At 42.4% G+C, this 24,511-nt stretch overlaps 1 long non-coding RNA gene across 1 annotated transcript; it reads left to right on the top strand.

The window, feature by feature from the left end:
* Positions 1-1,420: 1,420 nt before the first annotated feature.
* LOC145391614 (uncharacterized) lies at positions 1,421-23,609 on the top strand. The gene is made up of 3 exons (XR_013895885.1): positions 1,421-1,534; positions 21,655-21,761; positions 21,888-23,609. It is a non-coding gene; the product is annotated as an uncharacterized LOC145391614 (long non-coding RNA).
* Positions 23,610-24,511: the final 902 nt, after the last annotated feature.

Below are 24,511 nucleotides of genomic sequence, written 5' to 3'. Positions count from 1 at the left end.
CTCAACTCGATCAGCTATCTCCCGCATAACTCTAGTTCTCTTTTGTACTTTATCATTTCTCACTTGATCCATACATGTCACTCCACACATACTCCTCAGACACCTTATCACCATTACATTCAAACTTTACCTCTCGGCTACACCCATATTCCACATTTCAGCCCCATACTGTATAATGCAGTCGGTACCACTACACCCTCATACAGCCTTCTCTTTACATCCATTGTAAGCAAATGACATCTAAACACTTTTTTCATTTCTCCCAGCACCTTGCCTACTTCATTAATTCTAAACTTCACTTCTACATCTATTCTTCCATCCACAGCAACATGTGATCCTAAATACTTAAAACACTCTACCTCCTCAAGCAACTCGCCATTCTAAACTATATTCATCCTCTAACTGTCTACCAACCTCGTACACTTCATCACCTTACTCTTATTCTCATTTACTCTCTATTTCCTCCTTTCACACACCCTTTCAGACTTCTGTGAACTGTCTCAGTCTCTTCTCTGAATCAGCCACCACTGTAGTATCCTCCGCAACGGCAGCTGATTCAGATTCCACTCTTTACTATCGGCATTTAGATTCCATTCTTTACCATCAGCATTCACCAGTCTCAAACCTCCACCTAACACTCACATTCACTTCCCTAACACCATCATCCATATAAATATTAAACAACCAAGGCAACATGACACATCCCTGCTGCAGCCCCACTCTCATGGGAAACCAGTCACCCACAGTATTTCCCACTCTTACACATGCTGTACTATTTACATGTAAACACTTTACTCCTTTTAACAACGTACCATCAAGTCCATACAATCTTGAAACATTCCACAAAGCCTCGCGCTGTACTATTTACATATAAACACTTTACTCCTTTTAACAATGTACCATCAAGTCCATACAATCTTAAAACATTCCACAAAGCCTCGCTGTCAGTTCTATCATACGCTTTCTCTGAATCCATGAATGCCCCAAACACATCCTTACCTTTCACCAAATACCTTTCACACACCTGTCTCACCTCAAACACTTTATTCATGCATTCCCTCCCTTTCCCTATAGCCACACTGCTCATAACCAATCACTCCCTCTGTACCCTCTCTAACTCTCTTAATTAACACTCTACCATACACCTTACCTGCAACACTCATCAGACTTATACCCCTAACCCTTATCTGTTGGGGGTTTCCGGCCGTCACCCACTCCTCCTTACAGGTAATTTCCAAGATTTTGGAAAAAATACCCTTATATCAAACCCTGATATCTGCCAAACTATAATAAAGAAAAAAATAAAAATGCATAAGACTCTCCAACTCATCCTCTTTCCAGTGAAGGTATCCCGAGGTCTCCAGATGGTCCTGTCGATGAGTAAGGATAAGTTGAAGATGACTGGTTTTACATGTTTGGCGGGCTGGTTCCGAGTGCACGCTACTGGCTGTGACCTTGGATTTGCTGGCTAGCATTGGCAGCACTGACCGGAGTGGTGATTGTAACACTGCCCAGGCGTCCTTGGTTGGAATGTGTAAGGTTACATTCATTTTTTGACTTCTTATTCACCATTGTAAGGATGATTCATCACCTTGTCCATGTGGCTCACCAAAGGGTTTTCCACCCATTTCATAGTGCCACTATGCCCTGTAGGTGTGTGGGAAAGAAAATAGCACTTTGTTTTTCTGTACTCACTTCTTGTGTCAATTATAATAATTTCCCTTTACTACAACACTTATAATTGTACTTGACATCACGATTACAGGTAATTGCACTTTGACAAGGAAATGCTGTGGCTGTTTCACACATCATGGTTGAGTACGAGGTAGTAACTTGTACTATAATTCAGACTGATTCGTACTAATCGGGCATTGTGAATGTCTGCAAATGTTATACACAACTTACATTATTTGTACTTCACATCACAAATACACATAAACTCACATAATCAGCACTATTTTCCTGAGTATTGAGTGGAAAAAGTTAGTTATGCCCAATGAGGTAATTTTCTTTCTGGCCCACTCACAAGTGGTTTTCTTTCATGTAACAGGTAGGCTAACTCAGGGTATTTCCAATAATTTTTCACCAGTATCCAATAAACAGTAACACTTATTACATTGCACTTGTAGAACGTATTGTATGAGGCCCCTAATAACATAGTGTACCGAGCGCCACTAAAAGCGAAACTGAGTTAAGTATACCACTATGTAGCCCAAACCCTGTTTGATCTGGAAAGCAACCACGAGGTACAGAAAGCAACTGGCAGTAGGGTCCAAATTCCCCTTCTGTAACATGGTCTCACTGCCCGCTTCACCTCACTGTGTCGACAAGCTTTCATGCTGGTCACAGAATGTGCCAAGTGCCTGCCAGCAATGTGTTGTCTGGTGTTACCAGATACTAGCATTTCTTTATGCTCACAGTCATGCATTTTTTTATAGCATTATTAATTATTGTACCATTATTCTAACATAATAGAATATTTTACCATAAAATTTCATGATTTTAAGGGTAAGTTAGCCATAATGTACAGAAAATGGGAAAGGCAGGGAGCTCAGCAAGACATTGGCAACTGTGATCAGGGAATCTGTCGCGACGTGACGCAGTTTTTTGTTTACCAGCCGGCCTAGAATACTGCCTGGATTAACTGGCTATTTTCAGAGCTGTTTTAGTGTTTTTTCTTATTGTTTTGAGAACATGCGTGACTCTAGGAGTGTGCAAAAAGCTGCTGGTCCTTCCCATAACAGAAAAAGAGCTTACCATTATTCTCAAATGGCTAAAATGAAATATTTCTTTTCTTCAGAATGGTTTTTAAATTCTGAAAATAGTATTACATACATCTATTTTGCTTTTGTAAACATTTCCCACTGATATCTTTGGTTGGTTTGATTGTTAAAAATGCTTACTTAGAGTACGTTTTGTCTCTCAATAACCACACTGGAGAAAAACGCAGCTATTGTTGTACCTTTCAGAATGCTACTAATTTCTCTTCTGCCAAGATTAGCATGACATGAAAGTACGAACTTCAAGCTAAAAAAAAAAAAAAAAAAGTACTAAAAAATATTCACTAGTCCCAAAGTTAGGGCAATTTGAAAGTTACGCAACTTTAACTGCGTTTTTCTCCGTTTTCAACATGTGGCGTTCGGTACACTATGTTATTAGGAGCCTCATATGTAAGGGGTGCAAATGATGAGGTGAAAGAAAGAGAGATTGTCCAGGTGCTTGAGGGTGCAAAAGTGGATGTATGTGGGTTAACTGAAACTAAATGGAGAGGTGAGTGTGTGAGAGAATGGGAGTATTGATGGGGTATATGCACAGGAGTAGATGAGAATGAGAGACCAAAAGAAGGAGTGTGTATTGTTGTGAGTAACAGATGGAAGGAGAATATAAGAGAGTATGGATCAGTTGGCTCGAGGATTGTGTAAGATCGAAAGTTGGACTACAAATGTGGGCGACTGTGTGTGTGTATACGCCAGCGCAAGATCGTGTAAGCCGAGTGAGAGAAGAGTTCTGGACAAATGTGGAAGCATGCATGGAAAAGTTTGAAAGGAGTGAGTGTTTTTGATTGAGATATGAATGGAAAAGTAGAAAATGTGAAGGTGGATGGAGTAGTTGGTGAGTGGGGTGTGCCTGCAGAGATGGATGAGAATAGCAGTGCTTTAGTGGACATTTGTGCCAGGAGGGGGTTAGTGATAGCTAATACCCTCTTCAGGCACAAAATGATCCACAGGTATACATGGCGAGTGATGAGAAGGGTGGGTGGTGAAATGAATGAACGGAAGGCAGTGATTGTGTGTTTGGATGAAAGGATGAGAAGGTGTGTAATGGATGCAAGAGTGTATAGAGGTTGAGAGAGTGGACTTTCTGGTCAGAATTAAAGCCCAAGTAAAATGGAGAAATAGAAGAAGGGAAGGACAGGAGGAAGTAGTACATACAAGGAGAGTGGAAAAGTTACAAGAGGATGGAAAAAAGGTGGACTATAAGAGGGAAGTGGAGGAGCAATTGGGTAAACATTGATTGGAGCAGATGGGGAACGTGGAAGGTGTGTGCAAGATATTCACAGAAGTCTGTGCAGCATGTGAGGTGGTGTGTGGGATGAAGAGAAGATGAAAGGCGATGCAGGGAACAGCATGGTGGACTGAAGAGGTGATAGAGGCTGTGGCACAAAAGAAGAAAGCATATAGTGAGTGGATGAGAAACAGAGACATGGACGAAGTTGAGAGATGGAAGAGAGAGTTATATGTAGAAAGAAAGAGGTGAAAAGATTAGTAAGAAGAGAGTGGTTGAGGAGTTTGGAAGGAACTTGAGTGTAAAATGGAGGGAATGTAAGAAAATGTTCTGGAAAGAGGTAAAGAAAGTTGGACAGGGTGCCAAAGAAGTTAGCTGGAGAGTGAAAGATAAAAATGGTATATTAGTAGTACACAATGGAGAAAAAGTGAGCAAATGGAGAGAACACTTTAAGGAATTGTTGAACATAGAGAATGAAAGTAATGCAAGGGTAAGTGGCTGGGGAATGGCTGAGAGAAGGAGGGATGTGAGAAGAGAGGAAGAAATCACTATGGTGGTACCATTCTTAACTGGCGGTTTGAGTGGGGCACGAACCTCTGTACAGTGTTGCCACGTTTTCCATACCTGCGATGCCCCTCTCTCTCTCTCTCTCTCTCTCTCTCTCTCTCTCTCTCTCTCTCTCTCCTGGGGGGAGATGTGCATCACCCTAGGGAATTTTGTTTCTTTTATATGTCTTATAAACTTGTGCTTTCATTTCTTTATTTTGTTTTTTATTATATTATTGCTTTGCATATGGCGCCAGATGACCTCGATGTTGTGGCGCCTTGATTTGTTTTCATTGAATCATTCTCGCCCTCCTTCCTTCCCTCCCTTCATCTTTCCCTCAGCTTGACAATGCATTCAACACTGCCCCTGGCCTGCCTTCTCTCTCTCTCTCTCCCTCCTGGGGGGAGATGTGCGTCACCCTTGGGAATTTTGTTTCATTTATGAGTGACTTATAAACTTGTGCTTTCTTTATTTTGTTTTTATTATATCTAATTATATTTAAAAATATTATTGTTTTACATATGGCACCAGATGACCTCACTATTGTGGCACCATGATTTGTTTTCATCAATCACTCTCTCCCTCCTTCGTCCCTTCCCTTCCTCCATCTCTCACTCAGCTGCACTCAACACTGCCCCTGATCTGCCTTCCCTCCCCTCTCTTTCTCTCTCTCTCCTCTCTCTCGTCTGTGGTATTTTAGGATACATTTTGGTTATTTTCTTTTACATTATAATGTACATATTGTAAATTTAACTTTATTTTCACACCACCCAGGAGGTAAAAGTCTTGGCACATTTTTTTTTTTTTTTAAGAGGTGTCCCCAACCAGGCCTAGGATAGAGGAAGCTCTGGCCAGGTGGGACTGGGTGTGTGTGTGAGTGTTGCCGCTCACGAGGGTTTAACGTATTATTTTTTTTTTACTAAGAAATTGACATATTTTTACTTATATTCCTGCACATTATCATATAATCATAATTGTGACATTATTACCAACCCCAGAAATATGGTAACAGCCAATAAAAGTGACTACTTTTTTTTAAGCAACCCTGTAAAATATGTATGCCACATTTCTGTATTGCTGTATAAATATTTTACACATAATAAGTTTACTGTTCTTTCATATATTATAAAACACACGTTACCATTATATTCTTATGTGTTTATCTTATTGTGATGCCTATTACATATATCAGAGCCATTAACATAGCGGGTATGGAACACGTGGCAACACTGTACAGAGGTTCGTGCCCCACCCACCCCGCCACTTAAGAATGGTACCACCATAGGATGGAAGTTGTGGAAGGCAATGAAGAAAGTTAAAATGGGGAAAGCCCCAGGAATTGATGAAGTGTGTGGAGCAATGCTGAAGCATGGGGGAGAGATACTAGTAGAATGCATGTGGAAGATGTATAGATTAGCTTGACCTTCCTGGGGGATTGGAATTCAGGTGTAACTATTCCCGTGTACAAAGAAAAAGGGGAAAAAGAAGTGTGTGGTAATCATAGGGGCATTTGTCTTCTTCATGTAATAGGAAAAGTACGTGGTAGGATACTTACTGACAGAGTTAGGGAAATAACAGAGGAATTAGTTGGAGAAGAACAGGGAGGTTTAGGAAGAGAAGAGGTTGTGTAGATCGGATATTCATTCTTAGATCTTTTAGTAGAGAAGGGAAAGAAGTTGTATGCAGCCTTCATAGATTTGGAGAAAGCATATGACAGGGTGGATAGACAAGGATTGTGGAAAGTATTAAGAATATATGGAGTAGATGGGAAGGTGTTGAAGGCTGTGAAGAGTATGTATGAGGAATTTTTCTATTTGAAGGTTGGATTGAAACAAGGATGTGTCATGTCTCCATGGTTTTTCAGTATGTATACAGATGGGGTAGGGCAGTAGATGTTGGAGCAGCCCTAGTGAGAGAGGGCAGTGTTTGGAAACTACCTGTACTGTTGTTTGCAGATGATACTGTGTTGTTAAGTGAAAACGAAGGGAAGCTGCAAGGCTTAGTGAATGAGTTTGGGAGAATGTGTAAGAAACAGAATCTAAAGGTGAATGTAGGGAAGAGTAAAGTTATGGTCTTTGAGAGAAATGAAGTCAATGAATATACAGTGAGGCTGGATGAGGAAGAAATGGAAAATGTGAGTGTGTTTAAGTACTTGGGTAGTGTGATGAGTAAGGATGGAAGTTTGGAGGGTGAAGTGCTTGAAAGGGTGCAACAGGGAAGGAACATTGCTGGTTCCTTGAGAACAGTGGTAAGCAATGTATGGTAATGAAGCCTGGACCTTGTTGGAGGGAGAGCAGTGGAAATGAGTAATTTGAGAGGAGCATGTGGAGTCACATGGAGAGAGAGACTGACAAATGAGGAAGTGAAGGAGCTTTGTGGTGTGAATGTGGATGTAATAGGAAACATTAGGAGAAACACACTGAGGTGGTTTGGACATGTGGAGAGGATAGAGAGTGAGAGACTGACAAGGAAAATGTATGTGAGTGAGGTGGAGGGGGAGAGAGGGAGGGGGAGGCCAAGTATGAGATGCAGGGATGGAGTGGAGAGGTATATGGGAGAGGGGGGTGTGAGCTGGGAGCAGGGCAATGAAATGGTGGGGGACAGGGTGACATGAGGCGTTTTGTTTGTGGCCATCCCTTACGGGACTAGGGTGTCTGGCGATTGGTAGATAGACATATCATAACACTAACTAGAAATCACTTATAATATCTAACATTTCACGTGTTTATAAAAAACACACACACTTGTGCATACCTGTGTACTGTTTGCACTATCCCATACACCTGTTCAGTATGAGTGGTACTTGCAAAAACATTTAGGGCGCAGGGGGACCTTGCACTCTGCACATTGGTAGGCTGCCTCTTTTTGTGCTGGGGGACGGCGTTTGGTCGTGTTACAGATGTGGCAGTGCCCGTAGGCTTGACACCATGTTGTGGTACGGCCAATCTTCACCAGCTTGTGCCGCCGGAAATACTCAGCACAGCTGAACCTGTCCGCTGTAGCTGCTGTCCCCCGCCTAGTACCTTCCACCTGTGCAGTTGAATATTCTTCAAGAAGTTCACATGCAAGCTCTCTCTCAAATTCTCGTAGAGAGAGAGGTTTCCTGACGAGCTCCTTGAACATTATGAAACTGTTCAGGACGGCGAATTCAAGAAGGTGTAAAAACTCCTTCTTGTACCACCTGCAGGACTTAAGTAGGCAATCAACCTCACCAATTTGCATGTCCGATTTATCAACAAGCCACATGTTGATATTATAATCGTTGACTGCATCTGGCTTCAGCATGGGTTCCCTGGTCCTGTAGTGTGTTTTTCCAGTTTCCTCAAACACCCCCTTATGTACTGTTGACAACATGTTAACCCGTCTCTTGTCATGCCAGAGAAGGGCAAACATGTTACCACATTTCTTGGTAAGAACCTTTCTCAGTATTTGCTGGAAATACAGGGAAACTCTTTCTGTTTGCCCTAACAGTTCCGCAGGACCCAGTACCATGTTCACGCAGATACTTGGTCAATGCTGGGGCAGTTTAATAATTATCGATGTACAGAATGTGGTGCCAGTTGAAATGCCTTTCCATCAGCACTTTCATGAGTGATGCCGAGAAACCGTGAGGATCATCACTAGGTATAACAACATCTGTTGCCGAATAAAGTATCACATCAAGCACATATCCAATTTTGCAGTCACAAAGGACAAAAGATTTCAGGCCAAAGTGGTGACACTTGGACGGCACATACTGAATACCAGCCTGCCCCTGAATAACACCAGCAATTCGTCAATTACCACTTTCTGAAACGGACGAAAAACTCTGGAAAATGACTCCTTGAGCATTGTTGGGATGGTCTAATTTTCCACAACCTATGAAATGGAGGAACCTTAGGATGGCCATATACACACCGAAGACAGGCGTGCCCATGAGTTCATATACCGACCAATAGTTGTGGAGCACGTTTCCATACTTACACCATCAACATGGTAAGGGCTAGCCCCACAAACAACTCCCCCTATCTCCTCAGGTATCCAGTCCCTCATGTGCGTGCTATCGCTGGCAGCCATGTCCAGCCACTGCACACACATAGCCTGGAGGAAATTTATTTCTTCCACCAGGTATTGCATTATAGCAGTCGTGAAAATAGCCCTGAATGTACTGCTAATAGTCTAGGGCCTGGGGGGAAGTTCATCCTCTTTAACACCTGCTCCTTTCACGTCGAACACCGGCACAAACGGCTCATATCATGCTCCATCCTCCCAGACAAAGGTATCCACTCTACTCACACCTGGTAAAGCGGCCTGTCTCCCATGTGCAAGACATTTTTTCGGCGTGCGTGCATGCCCACATACACGCCCACATGCATGTCCATGGGCAGGGGGTGAGGGGGAAGGAGAGGGAGAGATGTGGGAGGTGGGGGAGTAAGTGGGAGATGACTCACCTGATGCAAGCCTTCCCTGAGAAGACTCTTGGTGTGGGGCCCATGTGGAAAGTTCCATTGCTTTAGGACCCAGTTGGTGTGATTCCGCTCTTGAGATGCTGAGGTGAAGGTGAATGTTCGAGGAAGAGACATTGGCGAGTAGGCAGCGAGCGTGACGGTGAAACTGCTCGTCGATGTTTATTTCGTTGATGATCGCCAACTCCACACTCACCTGCCCAGTGTGCTGGGTCATTACCTCCTCCTCCTCAGTGAGCTCATCACTGTCGGAGGGCAAGAGAGATCGCTTTCGACATGATAGCCCCTTTTCTCCAAGGATGTACAGTACTTTCACTAAGTGTCCATGAGGACATGGTGCTGTCCAACGCATGACCGATGGCACTATCACCGAGCCCTTTCCCAGCACTAAGGGGAGAACTTTCATGGGGGCCGATGAGGCTATCGGCCCTGCGTGCGGTGGTATGGAATCAGACGATGACAAAGAAGAAGACATGGCTCCTCATGCTACCAGTGTCATGTACAGACTGAACCGCACAACCTAGAGGTACCTGGGGATCCTACCTACCCGATGGGTGTCCTAGAAAATGGTCGCTAGCTCAAAGGGTGGCGGGAAGGTGCTTGCGGTATATCCCGTCAGCTGGCGGTGCTCCGCACCCTGAATCGTCACAGCTATACACATCAGCTGGCACTTAACCTGCCACGTACTGGCAGATTTTTCACCAATGACCCCCCCCCCAATCCTGGCAGATTTTTTTTTTTTTTTTTTTTTTTTTTTTTTTTGCTAAAACCTCCACTTTTTATGAGAAAACATCGAAAATTTAGAAAGTGCTCAGTTGAGTTTAGAAATACGGTAGAAGTAAGAGTACCTTCACCTTGTTACCGTGTTCTCTCAGGCCAGGGTCCAGAGAAAACGTTTTCTGTGGGAGGGGTAGCTATTTCAAACCATTCATAACTGGTTAGATATTTATTTATTTGGTACGAATTTATATGTAGTATAATAGTATATTGGTTTCCAGACAGTAATATAGGCGATATAAGCGTTGTTCACTCACCAAAAACATCAACATATGGCACCTTCTTTTACGACGTTACTGCCTCATCACTTCCGCTTGCTTCTTCCTCTGGCTTATTTCTTCCTTTGTCCTCCACCTGAGGAGTCACTTTTGCCTTGAATTTCGTCATTGGAGAGAAAGTGGTGCGACATGTCTTTATTGGCCAGGTCACTGCTAACAGGTGAGTTGCCGAGAAAATGGCGTGCGGGGGGGGGAGGTGGGGTCAGGCATTATCCCCACCAGGCATTGGGTAGAGGAAGGTTTCCCACATATGCCTACCAAAAATCACTCGTGAAACTTGAAAAATGTGGAAATGACGGACCTCACAGTTGCATAACGTATGGATACGTCGTCGGGTGTCACCGTGACAAAACGTGGTGACGTATCCATGCGTCGTCGGGACGCAGCGGGTTAAGGACTAAAGCTAGTACATTCATACATACACCCATACTTTATACAACTGAACCACACAAGCATTTGCCCGGTCAGTCGGCACCATACCACTCACAAAACACACATTCAATAGTCTTACTAACCACTCAACAATGGTCGCTCTACCACCTTTCAGGCATTCCATAGCACACCCATCCATACTTGCAACCAGGGTTGGCATTGATTTAATCATGTGGTAACCTTATAGCCAACAAACACGTGTACCCTACGTGAAAACAAGTGGGTTGGTGGAGGGTTAGTGCCCCTCCCCAGAAAACAACTAAAGATACGAACAAGAAGCCTCGGACCAGGATGGACCAAAAGGGGACGACTAAGAACCGAACAAGGGACTTACGGATAGCTACATGGACTGTAAGGGGTGCAAATGATGAGGTGAAAGAGAGAGAGATTGTACAGGTGCTTGAGGGTGCAAAAGTGGATGTATGTGGATTAACTGAAACTAAATGGGGAGGTGAGAGTGTGAGAGAATGGGAGTATGGTTGGGGTATATGTATGGAAGTAGGTGAGAATGAGAGGGCAAAAGAAGGAGTGTGTATTGTTGTGAGTAACAGATGGAAGGAGAATATAAGAGAGTGTGGATCAGTTGGCTCAAGGATTGTGTGGGTAAGAGTGAAAGTTGGACTACAAATGTGGGCGATTGTGTGCGTGTATGTGCCAACACAAGATTGTGCAAGCAGAGTGAGAGAAGTGTTCTGGACAAATGTGGAAGTGTGCTTGGAAAGGTTTGAAAGGAATGAGAGTATTTTTGATTGGAGATATGAATGGAAAAGTAGGGAATGTGAAGGTGGTTGAAGTAGTTGGTGTGTGGGGTGTGCCTGCAGAGATGGATGAGAACGGCAGTGCTAAGGACATTTGTGCTGGGAGGGGGTTGGTGATAGCCAATACCCTCTTCAGGCATAAAATGATCCACAGGTATACATAGCGAGTGATGAGAAGGGTGGGTGGTGAACTGAATGAAAGGAAGGCAATGATTGATTATGTGTGTGTGGATGAAAGGATGCGAAGATGTGTAAAGGATGCAAGAGTGTATAGAGGTTAGGGGAGTGGACTTTCTGACCACTACTTGGTGGTGGCCAGAATTAGGATGCAAGTAAGATGGAGGAATAGAAGAAGGGAAAGACGAGAGGAAGGAGTAGTTACAAGGAGAGTGGAAAGGTTACAAGAGGATGAGAAAAAGGCAGAGTATAAGAGAGAAGTGGAGGAACGATTGGGCAAATATGAATTGGAGCAGATGGGAGACGTGGAAGGTATGTGTAAGATATTTACAGGAGAAATATGTGCAGCATGTGATGTGGTGTGTGGAAGGAAGAGAAGACGGAGGGGGGTGCAAGGAACAGCGTGGTGGACTGAAGAGGTGAAACAGGCTTTGGCACAAAAGAAGAAAGCATACAATGAATGGATGAGAAATAGGGGCGTGGAAGAAGTTGAGAGGCGGAAGAGAGAGTTATATGTGGAAAGGAAGAGAGAGGTGAAAAGATTAGTAAGAGAGAGTAAGAAGAGAGTGGATGAGGAATTTGGAAGGAATTTGAGTGTAAAGTGGAGGGACTGTAAGAAAATGTTCTGAAGAGAAGTGAAAAGAGTAAGACAGGGTGGAAGTGAAGTTAGCAGGGGAGTGAAAGATAAAAATGGTAGATTACTAGTGGAGAAGGGAGAAAAAGTGAGCAGATGGAGAGAACACTTTAAGGAATTGTTGAACGTAGAGGATGGAAGTAATTCGAGTATAAGTGGCTGGGGAATGGCTGGGAGAAGGAGGGAGGTGAGAAGACAGGAAGAAATCAATAGGATAGAAGTTGTGGAAGCAATGAAGAAAGTTAAATCGGGGAAAGCCCCAGGAATTGATGGAGTGTGTGGTGAAATGCTGAAGCATGGGGGAGAGATAGTAGTAGAATGGATGTGGAAGATGTGCAGATTGGCCTGGGAGGAAGGTAGAGTCCCGGAGGATTGGAAGTCAGGTATAATTATTCCCTTGTACAAAGGAAAAGGGGAAAAAGAAGTGTGTGGTAATCATAGGGGCATTTGTCTTCTTAGTATAATAGGAAAAGTGTATGGTAGGATACTTATAGACAGAGTTAGAGAAAGAACAGAGAAATTAGTTGGAGAAAAACAGGGAGGCTTTAGGAAGGGAAGAGGTTGTGTAGAACAGATATTCATTCTTAGATCTTTAGTGGAAAAGTTTCTAGAGAAGGGAAAGAAGTTGTATGCGGCTATCATGGATTTGGAGAAAGCATATGACAGGGTGGATAGACAAGGATTGTGGAAAGTGTTAAGAATATATGGAGTAGATGGGAAGTTGTTGAATGCTGTGATGTGTATGTACGATGGTGCGAAGGCTACAGTGCGTGTGGATGGTGAACTAAGTGAATTTTTCTCTTTGAAAGTTGGTTTGAAACAGGGATGTGTCATGTCTCCATGGTTGTTCAATCTGTACATGGATGGGGTAATAAAAGAGGTACAAGGTAGGGTAGTGGATGTTGGAGTGGCCCTGGTGAGAGAGGATAGTGTTTGGAAACTCCCTGTACTGTTGTTTGCAGATGATACTGTGTTGTTGGGTGAAGACGAAGGGGAGCTGCAAGGCTTGGTGGATGAGTTTGAGAGAGTGTGTAAGAAACGGAACCTAAAGGTGAATGTAGGGAAGAGTAAAGTGATGGTCTTTGAGAGAGGTGAAGTTAGTGAATGTACAGCGAGGTTGGATGGTGAGGAATTGGAAAATGTGAGTACGTTTAAGTATTTGGGTAGTGTGATGAGTAAGGATGGAGGTTTGGAGGGTGAAGTGCTTGAAAGGGTACAGCAGGGAAGAAAGGTTGCTGGTTCCTTGAAAGCAGTGATAAGAAACAGGGAAGTGAGCATGGAAGTGAAAAAGTTACTACATGACAGTATTGTGATACCAACTCTAACGTACGGAAGTGAAGCTTGGACATTGTTGGAAGGACACAAGTCAAGAGTGAGAGCAGTGGAAATGAGTTATTTAAGAGGAGTCACATGGAGAGACAGGCTGACGAATGAGGATATAAAGGAGCGTTGTGGTGTGGATGTGGATGTGATAGGAAGCGTTATGAGGAACACACTGAGGTGGTTTGGCCATGTGGAGAGGATGGAGGGTGAAAGACTGACGAAGAGAGTGTATATGAGTGAGGTGGAGGGGGGAAGAGGGAGGGGGAGGCCGAGGATGAGATGGAGGGATGGGGTGGAGAGGTATATGAGAGAGGGGGGTGTGAGTTGGGAGCAGGGCATTGAAATGGCGGGGGACAGGGCGACTTGGAGGCGATTTGTTTGTGGCCACCCCAAACGGGATTGAGGCGTCTGGCAATAGATAGATAGATATAGAGAGTGGATGAGAAACGGGGGTGTCGAAGAAGTTGAGAGACTGAATAGAGAGTTAAATGTAGAGAGGAAGAGAGAGGTGAAAAGATTAGTAAGACGAGTAAGAAGAGAGTGGATGAGGAATTTGGGAGGAATTTGAGTGTAAAATGGAGCGAATGTAAGAAAATGTTCTGGAAAGAGGTAAAGAGAGCAAGACAGGGTGCCAAAGAAGTTAGTTGGGGAGTGAAGGATAAAACTGGTATATTACTAGTGGAGAAGGGAGAAAAAGTGAGCAGATGGAGAGAACACTTTAATGAGCTGTTGAACAAAGAGAATGAAAGTAATGCAAGTATAAGAGGCTGGGGAATGGCTGGGAGAAGGAGGGATGTGAGAGGAGAGGAAGAAATCAGTAGGATGGAAGTTGTGGAAGCATTGAAGAAAATTAAAATGGGGGAAAGTCCCAGGAATTGATGGAGTGTGTGGTGAAATGGTGAAGCATGGGGGAGAGGTAGTAATAGAATGGATGCAGAAGATGTGCAGATTGGCCTGGGAGGAAGGTAGAGCCCCGGAGGATTGAAAGTCAGGTATAATTGTGCCCCTGTACAAAGAAAAGGGAAAAAAGAAGTGTGTGGTAATCATAGGGGCATTTGCCTTCTTAATGTAATATTAAAAGTATATGGTAGGATACTTTTTGACAGAGTTAGGGAAAGCAGATATTTTTGCCAGTACATTTGCCAGAAATTCTATCATGGACGATGCCAGCCAGAAGATCCCAGCACTAGAACTTGACTCTTCCGAAATTGTTCCACTTAAAATACAGACAAGATACGTAAAATCCATCCTAGACAATTTACCCACCAACAAAGCTCCAGGCCCAGATGGAATTCCGCCAATTGTTTTGAAAAAGTGTTCCCCTGAACTTGCCTCTGTTCTGTCTAAATTATTCAGACTATGCATACGTATGTCTTCATTCCCAAATTCATGGAAAAAAGCCAATATCCACCCAATTCCGAAGAAAGGAAGTTCCTCTGACCCCATTAATTACAGACCAATAGCAGTCACATCTTCTGTTGGTAAGGTATTTGAAACTTAAATTAATAAGCACATTGTTAAACATCTTGAATCCAACAACTTAATTAGTGATAGACAATATGGTTTTCGCCACGAAAGATCCACCATTGACATAGTCTCATAACTCATACCATCTGTCAATCAATTGACCTACATGGAGAAACTCATGCAGTAGCCCTTGATATTTCTAAAGCTTTCGATAGAGTATGGCACCATTCCCTGCTGTCCAAACTCCCTTGCTATGGACTAATGTCTTTTGTTCCTTTGATCTCCTTGTATCTCAGTGACAGGAAAATAAGAGTAAAAGTAGATGATGTATATTCCAATTTCCACTCAATTAATGCCGGAGTGGCGCAGGGATCAGTTCTGGTACCAACCCTGTTCCTGGTTCATATTAATGATCTCTTATCTGTCACCCACAATCCCATCCACTCATATGCAGATGACTCAACACTACATAGTTCATTCACACTCAGACACCCATTTACAACGTCTAATATATCTGCCTCTCAACTCAGTGCAGCCATCTCCATAAATCAAGACCTATCTGTGATCAGTGAATGGAGACAAAACAACCTTGTCTCATTTAATGCTAGTAAAACTATACATTTTACTAATAGACAGATATTGCCAGATTCATGTATTACCCTCAGTACTACTAATATTCCCATCTCCAAAAGTATTGAAATTCTCGGCATCTCACTTAACAATGCCCTCAGCTGGCCTTCTCATGTTAGATCACTTACTAAGACCGCCTCAAGGAAACTTTGATAATTGTACAGAGTCCGTAACTTCTTCACTGACGAGCAGTTAGCTATAATTTATAAGTCATGTGCGCTCTCAGCTTGAATATTGCTCACCCTTGTGGAATGGATGTGGAGAGGTTGCATTAAAACAACTAGACAAAATTCAGAACAAGGCTGTTAGAATTAACAACACTGCCATTACAAATAAACTACCTCCCATACAAGTAAGAAGAAATGTTGCCTTCTTTGCATTATTTTACAGATATTTTTATGGTAAATGCTCAGATGAAGTTGCATCCATGGTGCCACCACTCCATGCCTTCCCTCGTGCTACACGGGCATCTGGTAGCGCTCATGACTGGAATGTCACTCAGCCGTATTGCAGAACTTCTGCCTATCAGAATTCTTTCATTCCCCATACTGCATCTTTTTGGAACTTGCGTCCCCAGAGTTGTTTCCTTCCAAACTTCAGCCTACAGCTGCTCAAATCTAACTGTTACAGATATTTTATGAACAGAGGACACCAGTATTCTGGTGTATGGATTATTATTTTTTTTTATTCATTTGTTTTTCCTTCCTCTTTTCTGATATTAAAAAAAAAAAAAAAAAAAAAAAATAGTTGGAGAAGAACAGGGAGGATTTAGGCAGGGGTTGTGTAGATCAGATTTTAATTCTTAGATCTTTATTGGAAAAGTTTCTAGAGAAGGGAAAGAAGCTGTATGCAGCCTTCATGGATTTGGAGAGCGCATATGACAGGGTGGATAGACAGGCATTGTGGAAAGTATTAAGAATATAAGGAGTAGATGAGAAGTTGTTGAAGGCCGTGAAGAATATGTATGAAGGTGCTAAGGCTGCAGTGCGTGTGGATAGTGAACTGAATGAATTTTTCTATTTGATGGTTGGATTGAAACAAGGATATGTCGTGTCTCCTTGGTTGTTCAGTCTGTCCATAGATGGGGTTATAAAAGAGATACAAGGTAGGGCAGTGAATGTTGGAGTGGCCTTAGTGAGAGAGGGCAGTGTTTGGAAACTCCCTATACTGTTGTTTGCAGATGATACTGTGTTGTCAAGTGAAGATGAAGGGGAGCTGCAAGGCTTAGTGGATGGGTTTGGAAGAGTGTGTAAGAAACAAAATCTAAAGGTGAATGTAGGGAAGAGTAAAGTGATGGTCTTCGAGAGAAGTGAAGTCAGTGAATGTACAATGAGATTGTATGGGGAGGAAATGGAGAATGTGAATGCGTTTAAGTACTTGGGTAGTGTGATAAGTAAGGATGGAAGTTTGGAGGGTGAAGTGCTTGAAAGGGTGCAGCAGGGAAGAAAGCTTGCTGGTTCCTTGAAAGCAGTGATAAGAAACAGGGAAGTGAGCATGGAAGTGAAAAAGCTACTATATGACAGTATTGTGATACCAACTCTTAATGTATGAAAGTGAAGCTTGGAGCTTGCTGGGAGGACAGAAGTCAAGAGTGAGAGCAGTGGAAATGGGTTATTTGAGAGGAGCATGTGGAGTCACATGGAGAGACAGGCTGACAAATGAGGAAGTGAAGGCTGTTTTGGTGTGGATGTGGATGTGATAGGAAGCTTTAGGAGAAACACACTAAGGTGGTTTGTCCATGTGGAGAGGATGGAGAGTGAGTGACTGATGAGAAGAGTGTATGTGAGCGAGGTGGAGGGGGGGAGAGGGAGGGGGAAGCAAAGATGAGATGGAGGGATGGAGTGGAGAGGTATATGAGAGAGGGAGTATGAGTTGGGAGCAGGGCAGTGAAATGGTGGGGGACAGAGCGACATGGAGGTGATTTGTTTGTGGCCAACTTTTGCTGGATTATGGCATCTGGTGATAGATAGATTAAATCATTGTTTTTTTTTTTTTAACCTAAAGTTAACAAAAATAAAATCTGATGGGTTATAAAAGTTGTGTATAACTTTGTGTTGGCATTCATTTATTCAGATACTTAAGCATTAAGTTAGTAGATTTTGGAGAATGGTGCCATTAGAAATTGCTATATTGTGACAAAAAATATTTGTACATTTCTGTAACAAAGTATTGAAATTATTTGTACCTCTGAAATATTGAGCCATAAATCAAAAACCAAAGCCATAAGATTAGGTAGGCTATGCATGGTCACTTAAGGCCATGTCATAATAATATCAGCTCAAGATTTTTCTGTGTGGTAATATAATCAGCTTTGGAATATACTGTCTTGATCACCACTGGCAACTCAGCCTTCACCAGTAGTGTACAGACAGGACTTGAACAGGTATGTATCTGGATTCTGGGCAGTGGCTTTCAGCCTTCATTGGATAGACAGGACATGAAGTAAGCAGTATTCAGTATACTGCTTTTGAAATATTAGCCATATGATAAATGAAAAAATCAAATAAATTGAATAAATAAAATCATTGTTTTTTTTATTTAAAAAAGAAAATCACCAACCCTGCCTCCAGCTTTCTATGCTTTCATTTCCTTGACTGCCTTGTGCACTTCCTCCATCTTGATCAAAGAATCATTCAACTCTCCCAATACATTTATTCATGCACCCTTCCATCTGCCACAATCTCAGCCTCCCTTTCCTCCTCTGCACATAACAATCTTTCAAAATACTTTGCCCACCTCTTCCTTACTGCATCCATCTCAGTTAACATCCTTCCATTCTCTGCATTTTCTTGCACTTCCTTCCCAGACTCTCCCTTTCTTACCCTTTTCACCCCCTTCCAAAACATTTTCGTATTCATTGAAAATTCTCAGTCAACCGCCTACCCCTTCTCTCATCTGCTGCCACTTTAGCATCATGCACAGCCCTTCTTGCCCTATTCTTCTTTTCCTTATACATCTTATGTGATGCCTCATCCTTCCTCTGCAGCCACACTTCATGTGCACATCTCTTCTCAGTCACAGCCATACTTACTTCCTCACACCATCATTCACTTCCCTATCTTTCACCACCACCCACTCATCTCACATCGCACACTTCTTCTGCATGTCCCACCACAGCACTCTTAAACAAATGCCATTCCTCCTCCACACTGCCATTTTCCCGATCTTTCACTGCATTCCACTCATTTTCCAACTTCTCTTGATAATTATTTTCTCTCTTTTATCCAACTCACTTACCTTCAAATCTTCCCTGCTGCACCTAACTCCTTATGCTCTTACCAACCTCATACTTACTCTCAACTTTCCCTCCACCAGGTAGTGGTCAGACATACCTTCATCCTCCCCTGTCAAAACTCACATCCAAGAGTATTTCTCTTGTATTCCCAGACACCACCACATAGTCCATCAATGCTTTATCAACAACCCTTCCACCCTCTTGTCTCACCCATGTATTCTTACAAATGTCATTCTTCTTAAACAAGGTATTTCCAATCACCATCTCTCGCTCAACACACATCCCTATCATTCGTTCCCCATTTTCATTTCTTCTCGGCACACCATGCATACCAACTATACCTTCAGCTGTTACGTTTCCCACTCTAGCATTCAGATCTCCCATCATTACCACTTTCACATTTGCTTCAGAACTCTGCAGAAACTTATCAACATCATTCCAGAAAGACTCCCTCTCTTCTGCATCCCTTTCACTATTAGGCCCATATACACTCACACACACACACAACTCATGTCCAAATTTCGTTTTCACCCACATCAGTCTTGATGACACCTCCTTCTGTTCAGTCACACTGCTGCACTTCCAGGCTCACTAACAAGACCACACCTTCTCTTGCCCTTCCTCTACTGACACCTGACATCCTTCCATTCACACTTCCCAATTTAGACTCACCTTTCCCTTTCATCTTTGTTTCACTCAAAGCTGACACATCCAACTTTCTTTTCACAGACATTCTCCCAGTCTTCTTCCTTTTCACCTCAGTTGTACTACATCCACGCATGTTCATAGACGCAATCTTCAGGGTACAGAGGTAACTCAATCCCCATCCCTTTTTATGCCCTGTCTCATTGTAGGAACTAAAAAAACAGAGGAGGGGGTTCCAAGTCCCCTCACCCTGCCTTTTGTAGTCACCTTTTACTACACACACAGAATATGGTGGCAGAATTCTTCCTAGCACAACCTGGCCACAGAGTAGTAATGCCACCTCATAGTGCAGCCAGATTGTCCCCCTTGCCACAGGGGGATTAATATTTATTAATAATATTTTTTCATTTTTTATTTTTATTTTGCTGAAGTTTCAACCCATTTTCTGGCAAGACTTGATTGTTTAAGCAAGAAATAACAATTATTAGAACAAAGATAAGTACAGGTACCATTAAATATTACAAATGTGGTATGGGTCCCCCCAAATGGCCATGTTGCTATTGAACGACTTCACCACAAAACCTCTATTTTCACAAATTCCTGAGTGCCCAGTAACACTTTCATCACTATCACCAGCACATCATGACATTGTTACCCCAGTAATCACACACAAATCTCTGTAAAAGTTGCAAAAGATGGCAGTAAAACAGTGAGAATTCCTTTTTGCATGCTTCAAAGAGAGCAAAACAGCTGGGACCGACAAATGGTATGGCTAAATTTCCCACCAAATACACCTCGATGGACAGCCAGCCTATCATTGAGGGAAGCCCGTGGCCCTGCTACGTTCTCTCTCTCTCTCTCTCTCTCTCTCTCTCTCTCTCTCTCTCTCTCTCTCTCTCTCTCTCTCTCACACACACACACACACACACACACACACACACACACACACACACACACACACACACACACACACACACACACACACACACACACACACACACACACACACACACACACACACACACACACACACACACACACACACACACACACACACACACACACACACACACACACACACACACACACACACACACACACACACACACACACACACACACACACACACACACACACACACACACACACACACACACACACACACACACACACACACACACACACACACACACACACACACACACACACACACACACACACACACACACACACACACACACACACACACACACACACACACACACACACACACACACACACACACACACACACACACACACACACACACACACACACACACACACACACACACACACACACACACACACACACACACACACACACACACACACACACACACACACACACACACACACACACACACACACACACACACACACACACAGACTCTTAGCTGGATGATGTACAGTACCGGTACTTTTTTTTGAAGGACTTTCAACCACACTTCCAGTGGTGGAGGGTGTTCTCATCCAGAGCCACGTGATAGATGGTTAAAAATAGTGTTATCCAACAAAAATGCATTTTCCGGCCAATGGTTTGTGAACCCCTTCCATTGCATGGCCCCTCAAATATTCTTCATACTTTTTAAAATATCCAAACCATGTATTTCTGTCCATGTGAACGTGAAAATTTACCCTAAGTATCTGTGCCACATTGGGTAGCTGTAGCAACAGTTGTAGTCCAAGGTTCATCGGAATCAGGTCTGTTGGCTGAAGTTGCCTTTCTCATGTTTTCCAGTATCCTCCTGTTATATCAGTGCCACCACTGGAAGGTGTGTATCAGTGCCACCACTGGAAGGTTTATATCTGTTCCATCACTGGAAGGTGAATATCATTGCCACCACTAGAAAGTGTATATCAGTGTCACCACTGGAAGGTGTCCTTTTTTAGCACTTGCACACTGAGTAGTGTTTGGTGATGAAGGGGTGGCACCTGCCTGGTGGTAGAAGTATCCACTGCACATTGGATAGTATTTGGTGGCACAAGGGTGACTTGAGGGTCTTTGGCTTATCATGCATGTTCTTCACATGGGACTCACTAGATTTAAGATCCAGTTAATGGTAAAACTATTTTCTTAAGAGTGCAGTTTGTCAGGGGGTAAGTTACTTAGAAATTGTACTAGTGGCTTGAACATTTTTCCCAACAAATGCACATTGCAGTGCATCCGGTCCAAGCCACTGATTTTCAGTGCAGTGTGGTTCCACCGAATTGATGTATTTGTTCACCAAGCAGAGTGTTGAGTGAACTGTATTGTGTTTCAGGTGAGTGTTGTGATAGCAGCTGGAGAGTTGAAGCCTAATTGTACAAGGCAGCCAGCAGTGAGTGCATCCGAGGAGGTGATGCGGACTCTGCTTACCCCACTTCTAAGGTAATGGTTGTTGCATGAATCAAATCCTCACGCTGTTCCTCCTTGCTGTGTGTGATTGAAGTATTGTACAGTATTACTTGTATCAGGGTCACATAGATGCTGGTCTAATGGCAGCTCTTGTTCCAGGTTCACAGATGAAGTCAGATCATTGAAGCAGACACATCAACACTGTGGTCATCATGGACCTGCCTAAGTAGTAAATGTTAAGTATAGACAGCAGTGAGGTCACACCTTGTTTTGTCTAAGTGCATCCTACAAGAGGGACATCAGCTTATAGTTTGATGGTTTTACCGTGTTATTTCCCTTCAGTGTAATAAATATGGATTATTTGATGTGTGATGAGATTGGAACCAGGATCATTTAATTGTACTGGTATTCTTTTTACTTACGGTTGTTCTAGAGGTGTAGAAATTTTTAGGGACAGCTGTTAAATTCAGAAACCCTGGCAGTTTCAGTCTCTGTATTGGCAGTTTATAATTTTGTAGTAATGACCTGCATAGTTAAATTTATGTTTCATCTGTAGTTTAGTAGATGTTTATGATGACATTTATGGTAGAATAGTATTTTGTCTTGGCGTGTATTATTCAGTAGCAATGAGAACATTTTTTTACATAACATTGATGTTGATTAGTGCAGTCATATTGGTGGCAGTCAGCAAAGCTAATAGTGAAGTGGAACAGAGTGGAGAGTTGACTAAGTCTGGAAGGTATTAAGAGAGCTTGGATGGAAGATGTAATGGAGATGATTAAAGAAGAACCAGTTGTGAAATCAGAGTGTGAGGTAGATGTAGGAATAATGAGGGAGATTAAAGAAGAACCAGATGTAGATGTGAAATTAGCATGTGAGGTGAATGAGGAAATGTTCATCAGTGATGGGATTGTCCAAGACGCAGGCACCTTTACAGCTAAAGCTGAGAAATTAAAATGTTTAGATTGTGGTAAAATGTTTAACTGTAAGAGCAAACTTACCCGACACTCAGTAGTTCATTCAGGAGTGAAGGAGTTTGAGTGTAATGAATGTGGTAAACTATTTGGGAGAAAAGAGAGTCTCTCCCAGCACAAACAGATTCATTCAGGAGTGAAGAAATTTAAGTGTGATGACTGTAATAAACTGTTTGCTTTAAAAATTCATCTTACCAGGCACCTACTAATTCATACGGGAGTGAAGAAGTTCAAGTGTGATGAATGTGGTAATCTGTTTGCCCAGAAAAGTGACCTCGCCCGGCACCTGTTAATTCATTCAAGAGTTAAGAATTTCAGGTGTGATGAATGTGGTAAGCTCTTTACCCGTAAAAAGGATCTCAGTACCCACTCACTTGTTCATTCGGAAGTAAAGAAATTCAAGTGTAATGAGTGTGGTAATCTGTTTGGCAGGAAAAGCCAGCTTACCCAACATATGCTGATTCACTCAGGGGTGAAAAGGTTTGGATGTGATGAATGTGGTAAATTGTTTGGCTTTAACCATGTTCTCAAAAGACACTTACTAATGCATTCAGGAGTGAAGAAATTAAAGTGTAATGAATGTGGTAAACTGTTTGGGAGAAAGGATAACCTGTCCCAGCACCTACAGACTCATTCAGCAGTGAAAAAATAATTCTGATGAGTGAGGTAAATATTTCAAGTATGGAAATCAGCCTCATCCAGCACTTGCATATTTATTCTGGAGAGAATAAGTTCAGGTGTGATAAATGTGGCATGCTATGTAAAACAAAACAGCAGATAGGCAGGCATGCTACTAATCATTAAGAAGTCATGGAGCTCCAGTGTTTTGAGTGTGGTATGGTGTAGTGTCTGGATGATGTAAAAAATAATTTTGGCCATGTGAGCGGAATAAAGGATAATTTTTTATTGATGCATACCTTAATTTCATTCAGCTGAAATGCTTAGAAATAATTTCACTCTTTCAGTCTCAAGGTGTATTTATATTATATGCTGGCTAATGCCTGTTGATTAAGCTTCAGAGAATACCGTGCACAGTCACGCCTTGGTATGTGGTGACACATTAAGTGAAAACTCATCGCATAATGATTTATCATGTATCAAAGCTGACCTAACATGGGTTGAATGGGGATAGGGAAGGGGGCCAAGGCCCGCATAACTTAAAATCTAAAAAAAAGAATTACTCCTTTTCGTTCTGCCCTTCGTGCTTTCAGTAGCACCATGCTTTTCACTAGGGATAGCATCCATGCCAGACATGATGTAAAAGTCATCAGTTTCAGTATTTCACACTGAAAAAGTTATCATTCCATTTAATATCTCACACTGCACTATTTGTTGTGCACTCGGACTGTTATTTGGCAGTTGTAATGGTATATCAGTGGCCTTGTGCACATGAAATAGAATGAAAGGGAGACAACCGCAGTGAATGTAAACACTGGGCAGCCATCTTGGCTTAACCCTTTGGCCGCATTAGGTGACTGTGGTCATCCTGCTAATAATTCTTCACGATGCATCAGGTGACTGCAGTCCATGGCAAAAAAGAAAAAGAAAAAAAAAAAAAAATCTGCCTACTCATGTTGTCTGTGTACAAATACGGTAAGTTTTGATTTATATGACAGCAAGCAGTGTACATGTATTTAGTGTATATATACAAGTGAAAAACCTTGCTTGAAGTAAATAATCACATCATCATTGCAAAATTAGGGAATAGCAAAAATTAATTATTTTCACCATTTTTAATCAGAAAATGACAATTTTCTCAAACAAATATGGTAAGTTTTGATTCCCTTTATGTGACAACAAACAGTGTAC

This window comes from Coenobita brevimanus, chromosome 2, assembly GCF_032717465.1.
Source record: "Coenobita brevimanus isolate Jiangsu-jjx chromosome 2, ASM3271746v2, whole genome shotgun sequence".
In the NCBI taxonomy this organism is placed as follows: Eukaryota; Metazoa; Arthropoda; class Malacostraca; order Decapoda; family Coenobitidae; genus Coenobita; species Coenobita brevimanus.
The sequence above is the reverse complement of the archived record's forward strand: the minus strand, read 5'-3'. Positions and strand labels throughout refer to the sequence as shown.